The sequence below is a fragment of the Jaculus jaculus genome, chromosome 3, assembly GCF_020740685.1.
Source record: "Jaculus jaculus isolate mJacJac1 chromosome 3, mJacJac1.mat.Y.cur, whole genome shotgun sequence".
In the NCBI taxonomy this organism is placed as follows: domain Eukaryota; kingdom Metazoa; phylum Chordata; class Mammalia; order Rodentia; family Dipodidae; genus Jaculus; species Jaculus jaculus.
The window spans coordinates 15,077,047-15,087,122 of record NC_059104.1 but is presented as its reverse complement, the minus strand read 5'-3'; positions in this window follow the sequence as shown (position 1 = coordinate 15,087,122).

The following is a 10,076-nucleotide window of genomic DNA, read 5'->3' as shown; positions in this document are numbered from 1 at the left end:
GTGAGGGCAGAATGCAACTGTAACCCTCAGTCCTCACATTCTGCCTTGTTTTGGAGGCAGGGTCTCTCTTTGTTCGCTAACGCATGTGCCAGGTGAGCTGGCCCACAAGCTTCCGGGTAATGCTCACTCTCTTTGTCCCTTCTTGCCCAAGGTATGCTGGGATTGCAGGCACTAGTTAGTGTCAGGGCATCTGACTTTGGTGGGCTCTGCCTATCTGAACTGAGGTCCTCACAATTGCATGGCAAGTCCTTTATCCACTGGGCCATCTCCCCAGCCACACCTCGGAACTTCTGATCCTCCTCCTGTCTCCACCTCCCCCAGTGTTGGAATCACAACCACCGCCACATCCAGTTTATGTCACTGAGAAGCAAACCCAGGGCTTTATGCATGCTGAGCAGGAAGTCTACCAAATGTGTCACATCCACAGCCTTTGCTTTCTTTCTTCTTTCTGTTTACTTGTTTATTTATTCACAAGCAGAGCAAGGGATAGGGAGAAGGGAAACAGAGACAAAGGGCACACCAGAACCTCCAGCTGCAAATGAATATGAGATGCATGCACCTTGAGTATCTGGGTTTATGTGGGTTTGGGGGGAATCAAACCTGCGTCATTAGGCTTTGCAAGCAAGGGCCTTAACTGCTGAGCCATATCTCCAGTCATTTTCTTTCTTTTTTTTTTAATTTGAGAGAGAGAGAGACAGAGAAAGCGAGAGAGAGAAGGAGAGAGAGAGAATTGGTACGCCATGGCCTCAGCCACTGCAACCAAACTTCATATGCTTGTGCCACCAAGTGTGCATGTGTGACCTTGCACTTGCCTCACCTTTGTGCTACTGGCTTACATGGGATCTGCAGAGAGTTTAAACATGTGTCATTGAGCTTTGCAGGCAAGCACCTTAACTGCTGAGCAATCTCTCCAGCCCAGTTTTCTTTTCTTTTTTTTCTTAAGTGAGTTTTTCATTGTCTTTGGAAACTTTGCCAGTGGGAATACTTTTTGACCTAGGTTAAAGTTGTGTTCCCTTGAAGAGGTTTTACAGATGCATCTACAGTTGCCTGGTGGTACCACTCAGCCGGAAATCACTTTAAAATCAATTTCCCACTTGAACTTCAATTTCTAACATGCAGGTGACAACAAACACATTTGCATATAGGTTTGATGCTGACTCTGGTTCCTCGGGGGAAAATTCATTTTCCCTCTACCTAGTGTCAAAATCAGTGACAGCTACTCTACAGCCTGTGCCTTTCCACCTTGTCATTTTTCTTATCACTGACCCTCACGTAGTGCTCAGGCCCATTCCCATGCAGGATTTTGCAAGTCTCCTTCTAGAATCTCCACCCACCTGGAATCACACACATTGAATGGCCCGGTTCTCATGTGTAGCGATCTGGTGTCATTACAGATGCTTTTGAGAATAAATTGGGCTCCAGTTGATAATCATACCAAGGAATATGGCATTGGCTAGTACTATACCAAGCTTCTCAAGATGTGTGATCATCCTGCACATGGCGATACCAATGTCAAAACTTAGTCTAACTGGCTACTGGGATTTTGCAGGCCCTGTTTGGAAAACCACTGCTACCTCCTGACATCTAAGTTTCCCCACCTTTGCATTTTCTCTGTGGATTTTTATTTCCTCCAAGCTCAGTGGAAATTTTTATTATGTTTATGAAAATCTCTTATTTTCCTATTCTCATTGTTTCCAACAAGAAAGGTATACAGGCGATTTAATCTAGCATGTTACCATAAATAGAAGGCTCTTCCCTCATCCTCAGAGGCAGTGCAGAGTATCAATTTAAACATGCATTTGTTGTGTCTAGAAACTCGTGAAGGAAAAACTGGAATGAAAAAAACTATCTTTCCAAATCTAATGGAGGTCCATTGTTGTTATGGCTTTATGTTGTGATACTACCTAGAAAACTGTAATGTTCCAGGAACACAAATAAATGTGACTACGCACTGGAGGAATTAATACTATCATGGGGGAGGGGTGAGAAAGTACAGAGACATGGAACAGTGGCAATCCAAGTGTTAAGATAGTGCCTCAAATGGTAGAGAACTAATAAGACAAGAAGTGTACTGCCAGCAATGCAGAACTACATATTTGGTTAAAGATTCACAAAAGCTGAATTTTTAGCCCAGTTTTCATGAATGGATAAAATTTGAAGAAGAGTTTTAACATTGGCCTGCTTTTCATTCTTTAGTATGAATAGTTTCTTGGTGTGCCCCCGAAGTTAAAGGGGAGAAAAAGTCCAGCACTGTTATTTAAGCTTTTAGATGGATCATGAGAATGAGAAAAGGGTTATAAGAGGAGTTTTTTATTTGAGCATTGTGGTGCATGCAGATTTTTTTATTCCCTTGTTGTTTAGTGTAAGTTGCAGAAATTTTCATGTTGCCTCTAACAATGAGATGATAACAAGCATTCTCTCTTAGCCTTGCTCTCCAGCACCAGTTTACCAGGTCAATAGTGCAGTGAGCCATGTGAGATCAGCACCAGAGGATACTTCTGTGAACATTTGGGGGCTACTTTATGGTTATTGGTGGGAGGTATGTAGACAGATGGAAATGTTCCTGCAATGCACCCTTTGGGAGCTCTCCTCAGGAAAGAACCAGAATCATGTGTAATAGCAAGGAAGAGCTGGATAAAACTCAGTAGCATAGGCCAGTAAGCTAGGAAGGAGATATAAAGGGAATAGACAGGGAGGAAATAGGGGTCCTGATAGAATGGTATTGTATATATGGAAGTAAAAGAACAGGTTAATTGGGATGAAAAGGCCTAAGTGAGATCAGGGGAAGAGGTTGAGTAGGGAAAGGTGGAGAGAGGGTTAATCAAAATCTAAGAGGATATAAATAAGTCATATGGAAACCTACTCTTTTGTAGAATGGAACACACAGGAGCCATATATTGTTACTAGAAAATTGTCAATGCCAGGGATGGGACACCTTCCAGTGAGTTGTTGGCCAGAGAGGTCCCTGATGCCCCCAAACCATTACATGCCATTGACAAGGCCCTTGGTTTTCCACCAGACATAGATGGTAAGACCCTATTGCTGAAGACTCCACATACTTGGGCTGCAAGGTCACTGAGATAACCTGCTGGAAATGAGCTAAATACCTCCTCCGTATAGACCAGATGACAGAAAGCTGGAAAAAGCCACGTGCCATGCAATTCAATGGGAGAGAGAGAAATCACAATGAAGATACCCAACAGTGGACAATGCAAGCCTTATATTTGGCCAGCCAGGCCAAATGAGCCAATAGGTGCACGTGCTCCTCCAGACACAAAATGGCCTGGATATCCATGACCTCACAGTGCCTGACACTACCTACACAAGACCATCATAATAGGAAGAAAAGATCATGACATCAAAATAAAAGAGAGACTGATTGAGTGGGGGAGTGGATATGATGGAGTATGGAGTTTCAAAGGGGAAAGTGGGCGGAGGGAGGGAATTACCATGGGATATTGTTTATAATTATGGAAGTTGTCAATAAAAATATTTTTAAATAAATAAATAAAAATAAAAGATAAAAAAGAAAGAGCTGGATACATTTCATTAACTCTTGATACGCAAACGTAGGATAAAAAATGGGGTGAAAAGCGCACGTGGATAATGTGTCTAGTTTGGAAGAATGCATTCTTTTTAAAAGTCAAACTATTTTCTTCATTATGACTTATATCACCAGGGGGATACCAAGCCAGTTCACACGTTATAAGGGTTCAGAAGCTGCCCGTGTTAATTTACCTGACTAGAAGTTGGAAGTCATGTTGTGATTCTAAGCATGTAGCCACATCTTCCTAAGTTCTATGAATCCTGTGTTGGAAAAGCCTCATTATAAACCGAGCAAAGAGTTTCTGCTTCTGCGTTTGTTTTGAAATCTTGGTGGATGCGGTCATGATTAATCAAAACGTTACTTAGAAATATTAGTGTAGCATGGGTGATGACTTTCAGATACGTCCATGCTATGGGAACATTTCTAGAATATAAAAAAAACAAATAGTACATTGTAGTGTACAACACATATTCATATGCACAAAAGAAACGATCTCCAACAGATATGCAATATATTAAATGCTAAATAAGAAGGAAAATGAGGGCTGGAGAGATGGCTTAGCGGTTAAGCGCTTGCCTGTGAAGCCTAAGGACCCCGGTTCGAGGCTCGGTTCCCCAGGTCCCACGTTAGCCAGATGCACAAGGGGGCGCACACGTCTGGAGTTCGTTTGCAGAGGCTGGAAGCCCTGGCACGCCCATTCTCTCTCTCTCCCTCTATCTGTCTTTCTCTCTGTGTCTGTCGCTCTCAAATAAATAAATAAAAAAATTTTAAAAAATCCTAAAAAAAATAAATAAATAAATAAATTTTTTTTTTAAAAAAAGGAAAATGATATCAGATTAACAGTCTTACTTCCAGGATAAAATGACAAACATGGATGTGATAACTAAGTAAAAAAAATATAATGTTATGTGCTCTCTCATAATTTTCTTTTAAGGACTTATTTTTAGCATAAAATATTATGGTATTTGGAGGTAAAAGATTTCTTTGTTGTTTTATTTTTCTTGTTCTCTTTGCTTGTCTTTTTAAAAAAATATTTGTTTATTTATTTGAGAGAGATACAGAAATAGGCAGGTGGAGGGGGGAATGGGAGCGCCAGGGGCTTCAGCCACTGCAAACGAACTCCAGATGCCCCCGTGTGCATCTGGTTTATGTGTGTCCCGGGGAGTTGAACCTGAGACCTTTGTCTTCATAGGCAAGCACCTTAACCCCTAAGCCATCTCTTCAGCCCCTCTTTTGCTTACCTTTTTGAGACAGAGTCACATGTAACCCAGGCTGGTTTATGACTGAGGATGTCCTTGAATTCCTGATTCTTCTGCCTGCATCTCCCAAGTGTTGGGATTAGAAGCATATACCTTCATGATAAATTAGAAATAAGAGTTCTGACAGCTACAGCAAGAAACTAGGATGAGTGATGGTGTGATGGTATTGTAATTCTACTACATGTTGAAGATGAGAAGTGAAAAAAGTGAAATGAAAAAGAAAATAGAAGTTGACAGTGAGAAGTGGAAAATGCTAGGTTTGAAATGTAAAACCATGTGTAATTGCTTCTAAATAATCTTTAAAAATAAGCAAGATGTATATAACTCCAACAAAATCACTACAAAATAAAAAAAAATTATATACATAGGAATCCAATAAAGGAAGTAAAGAAGAATATTAAAAAATAGTCATCTAAAAACGGGGCTGGAGAAATGGCTTAACAGTTAAGGTGCTTACCTGCTAAGCCTAAGGACCCAGGTTCAGTTCCCTAGTACCCACATAAGCCAGATGCACAAGGTAGGGCAGGTGTGTGGAGTTCATCAGCAGTGGCTAAAGGCCCTGGCACAACCCATTCTCATTCTCTCTCTTCTCTCACATAAGCAAAGCTATTTTTAAAAATATTCATCTAAGAGAAAGTATAAATGGAATAATAAATAAAAACTGAAAGGACAGGGCTGGAGAGCTGGCTTAGTGGTTAAGCACTTGCCTGTGAAGCCTAAGGACCCTGGTTCAAGGCTCGATTCCCCAGGACCCACATTAGCCAGATGCACAAGGGGGTGCATGCATCTGGAGTTCGTTTGCAGTGGCTGGAAGCCCTGGCACGCCCATTCTCTCCCTCTCTCTCTCTCTCTCTCTCTCTCTCTCTCTCTCTCTCTCTCTCCCTCCCTCTTTCTCTGTCTGTAGCTCTCAAATACATAAATAAACAAAAATAATTTTTAAAAAACTGAAAGGACAAATAGAAAAAAAAATGGTAAGATGGTAGACTTTAACATCACTTGATCAGTAATAACGTTATATATTTGCAAAAAGGTAGAGTTTGGATAGAAAATAAGTCTACTAACTTGTAAGAAACAGACCTTGAATAAAGACCCAATAAGTCAAAAGTGTCAAAATGACAGGTACCAGAGGTACAGTGAAGGCACAAAAATTGCAACTGAGTCTGAGTGAAGCCACCTCTATTTACACCTCATGGAAATACATTCCTGTGTTCACTTTTCGTTGCTGGGTATTTCAGTAGTTCCCTTCGTGTTGCTGGGACCAAGCACCTGACCCAAAGCAACTTATGGAAGGAAAGTGCCTATTTTGGCTCACAGTCTCAAGGGGAAGTTTCATGGTGGCAAGGGAGAGCACGGCACAAGCAGGAGCTGGCCATCACTTCTGCCACAGCAGGCGGAAAACGGCAGCTGGAGAGTGAGCCGAACCAACACTGGCAAGCTAGGGGCTAATAAACCTCAAGGTTTGACCCCAGTGACACACCTCCAGCAAGGCTCCGCCTCCCAAGTTGTCCCCAGCTGGGCACCAAGCGTTCAGGACACATGAGTTTATGGGGGACATCTGATTCAAGCCACTGTACTGTGCACACTTAGAGTTTGAATGTTGCAGTTACCTTCTCACACTGCTGGGACAAAACACCCCACCAGCAGCTGGTGGAAGGAAGGGACTTATTTCTCTTTACAGTTTTGAGGCTCCACCACCAGGAGAAGTAAAGCGAGCTACTGTAGAATAGATAAATCCAGTTCCAAAAATTACAGGAGAATGAAGACAAAGCCATTGAGATACAACAAAACTCATAAGGATGGCACCATAATAAAAAGAACCAACCGGGCGAGGTGGTGCACACCTTTAATCCCAGCACTCAAGTGACAGAGGCAGGAGGATCTCGTGAGTTCGAGGCCAGCCTGAGACTACACAGTGAGTTCCAGGTCAGCTGGGTCAGGTAGAGCAAGATACTACCTGTTGATTAGAGAGACCTACAAGGTTTCCCAAAAGAAGATAGATTTCTGTCAGAGCACTTGATGACCCACCAAGGTTAATGTTAAAACCCTACCGAAAAAGACACCATACGCTGTTGATACAGAACATGGAGAGACATGGCTGGAATCTGGAAGAGAGTCCATCTCCAGACAGTTAGCTTGTCTAGTGCCAGAAGGTGCTACATGAGTGACGGGGTGGGGGGGGGTTGGGGGGGGGAAATGACCAACATCTGTCTAAGCAATTCATGGTCTAAGCTACTCAGCAGCAAACAAACTGGTATGATGCTCACACAAGTGCAATAGTGGCACACAGCCATGGTGGGTAACCAACTGCTTTTGCATTGGCTAACAGATCTGCTCAGTGGAATAGAACCCATAGCTGGAGCTGGGAATCAAGTCAGAACCATATTCAAAAAATGAGCCCACTCTCCATTATCAAGCTCCCACCAATCTTGGGCTACAAGAGGGCCTATACCTATTAAATTCTTTCTAAAATAATAATAGTTATCCCATTTATCCAGTGCTGACTTCACTCTCCAATAGAAAATCTGCTTCTCTTTTTTTCAGATGGATACAGAACCTGAGGAGAGAATCAGCCCATTGCACCCCACCAGGGCCCCAGCTGAAACCATAGAGGAATTGGGGAAATAAGCAAGTGTGCTGCTTTCTTGGTAAACAAGGGTGAAGGAGATAGACACAGAGAACACTCAACTCCTACTAAACTAGATATCCAGAGACACAGAGGCTCCCGAGACCTCATCACTGACGTAGACCTGAAACAAACCCACCATGGCTCAGGGAAATTTGAGGAAGAGAGGATGGAAAGATTGTGAGAGCCACATGTTGGGACATTATGCACAGAGACAGTGCCTCTTCCTCAGAACTAAGGGTTAACCCACAATGCATGACCCCCATCCCCCAACAAGGAAGGTCCCTTCAGAGGGGGGAGGACAGGGAGGTACCAACATGGATGTTTACACACGGAGTATGTACATAACTAATAAAGAGAAAAAGAAATAAAACAAAATCTTCCCTTAAAAAAATAAAAACCAATAACAAAATGAAGTAAAATAAATTTTATGTTATATTTAACAAAAACCACCCATCCCTTCCGTAAATTAAAGATCACAATATCTGAAATTAGAAGTCAGGGGGTAAGTTTGGCAACAAAGGGTCTATAGCAAAGACAAGATAAAAATATTACAGGGAAGTCAATAGAACATATTCAGAAACACTGGGAAAAATAAAATTGAAAAAATAAATCAGTGTATATTATAACTTCCTTCTGGGATTTCATAGTGGCAAGAGCTCTTGTATTTCAAACATTGTTTATGTTTCTAGCTTTATATCACATACTAATGTGGGCTCATTGCATAACGTCAGACAGATTATAGTGGATGATGTTGTCGGTTACAATCTGAGAATAAAACCAGGAGCTTTTAACCTCCAATATCACATAGGCTTTTAGTTAATATTTTGATCCACTCATTCCTAGAGCACCTGGGAGAAAAATTAAAATAGCCCATAGCGATTGAAGAAGATACCAAAGATGGGATTGAAGAAGTATGATAATAGTAAGGTAATCGGCTCCCTGGTCCCCCCCCCCCCCTGCCGGAGGCAGTTCCAACCTTGCTGGCTGTAACCTTGACTGTGAACTCCAAAGAATGGAAAGAACAAGAGCTTGGCCCGTAATGAAAGGAAATCTCGTCAAATGGTCTATCAACGCTTACATTCTCGTGGAGGAAGTCCTGTGAGGTAGTTTCCAGAGTCTTTTCATCCTTTTCTCGAAAAAGAAAGACTAGCTAAATGGAGTCCCTGGGAACAATGTTAAAAGTAGAATAAAAGATGTTTGATCAGTCGACGGGCTTCTTTATAGAAAAGCAATGCCTAATAAAAGCATAGTAATGGTAAAAAAATTTTGTAGAATTAGCAAGGCAAGCAATTGATAAAAATAGGCACAAAAATAAAGACAGAGATTTTAGGAGAGAGGGGTTGAAATGATACATCCTGAAACCTCTGATTAATTGTTAAGGATAGTTCACTCAGACCTATATGCATTCTGAGGCACATAAGTACTCTTGTAAGAGAAATAGAGAGGGGGCAGAGTGGGAAGGGGCAAAAAATAAATCTGCTTCTATTCCCACCTCAATCCCTATTTTCCAAATGACCACAAACATGATAAATAAGAAAATGGCATTAAAACAGCCAAATCCACAAAGTGGAAAATTCTACAAGACAAATGGCTTGGTTTCCTTACTAATGACAACAGATAAAAGAAACTCTAAAATATTAAAAGCAGTATAAGAGATATAGCCAAGCACAGAGCATGATGCTCATTTTGACCCTGATTAGGGGTGGAGGGGACTTAAAGGCATACTCTTGAGGTAACAAAGGAAATGACAGTGTGGATTAGCACAAGATAATTAAGGATTGTTTTGTCATCCTTTGAATGGAACCAGGGTCCCCACACATTCCAGCAACACTTAGTCACTTTCCTAGCTTATCGTTATTTTATTTTGGTCTTGTGTATCTTAAAAGGCATCATTGTCGGAACATTTATAGGTCAAACTGTATGTTGGCTAGGTCTTGGTTGGAAATATTACAGCAAAACATATGAGAAGAGATGATAGATAAAACAGGAATGTTAAGATATTGATTGGGGTTGAAATTCATACACGTGGCGTGAGGTCTCAGCCTGGCCTCGATCTCCCAGCGATCCTCCCTACGAGTACTAGAGTTAAAGGCATGTACCACCACTCCCAGCAGAGAGAATGGATGTGCCAGGGCCTCTCGCCACTGCACTCAAACTCCAAATCCATGCATCACTTCATGCGTCTGGCTTCCGGGGAATCGAACTCAGGTCATTAGGCTTTGCAGGCAAGCGCCTTAACCACTGAGCAATCTCTCCAGGCCTTGGGGTTATTTTTTTCTTTCTTTCTCTACTTGTGTGATTCTGAACGTGTATAGTCGCATCCATCTGAAGACAAAGTGGAGGTGTCACTGTGTGTCAAAAGTTCAGAGTGTTCTTTATTTCCTTGTATTCTCCTGACTCAGTGCACCGAGCCTGGTTTGAGCTTGACCCACATGCAGACCCAGGCCGTTTCCTGGCTGGCACATTACAGCCCGAGTTGTGCTCTTCTGTTCTTATATTTTCTCTGCCTATGACTGTATGAGACAAGGTCGTGCAGGTCCCACTCCAGCCTGGCAAGCATTGTCCGTCTTTTGTCTGCCTCGGTTCAGAATGCAACCTCGAGCTCAATTAGCCCAGAACTCTTTACTTTGGAGAATAAAACTGA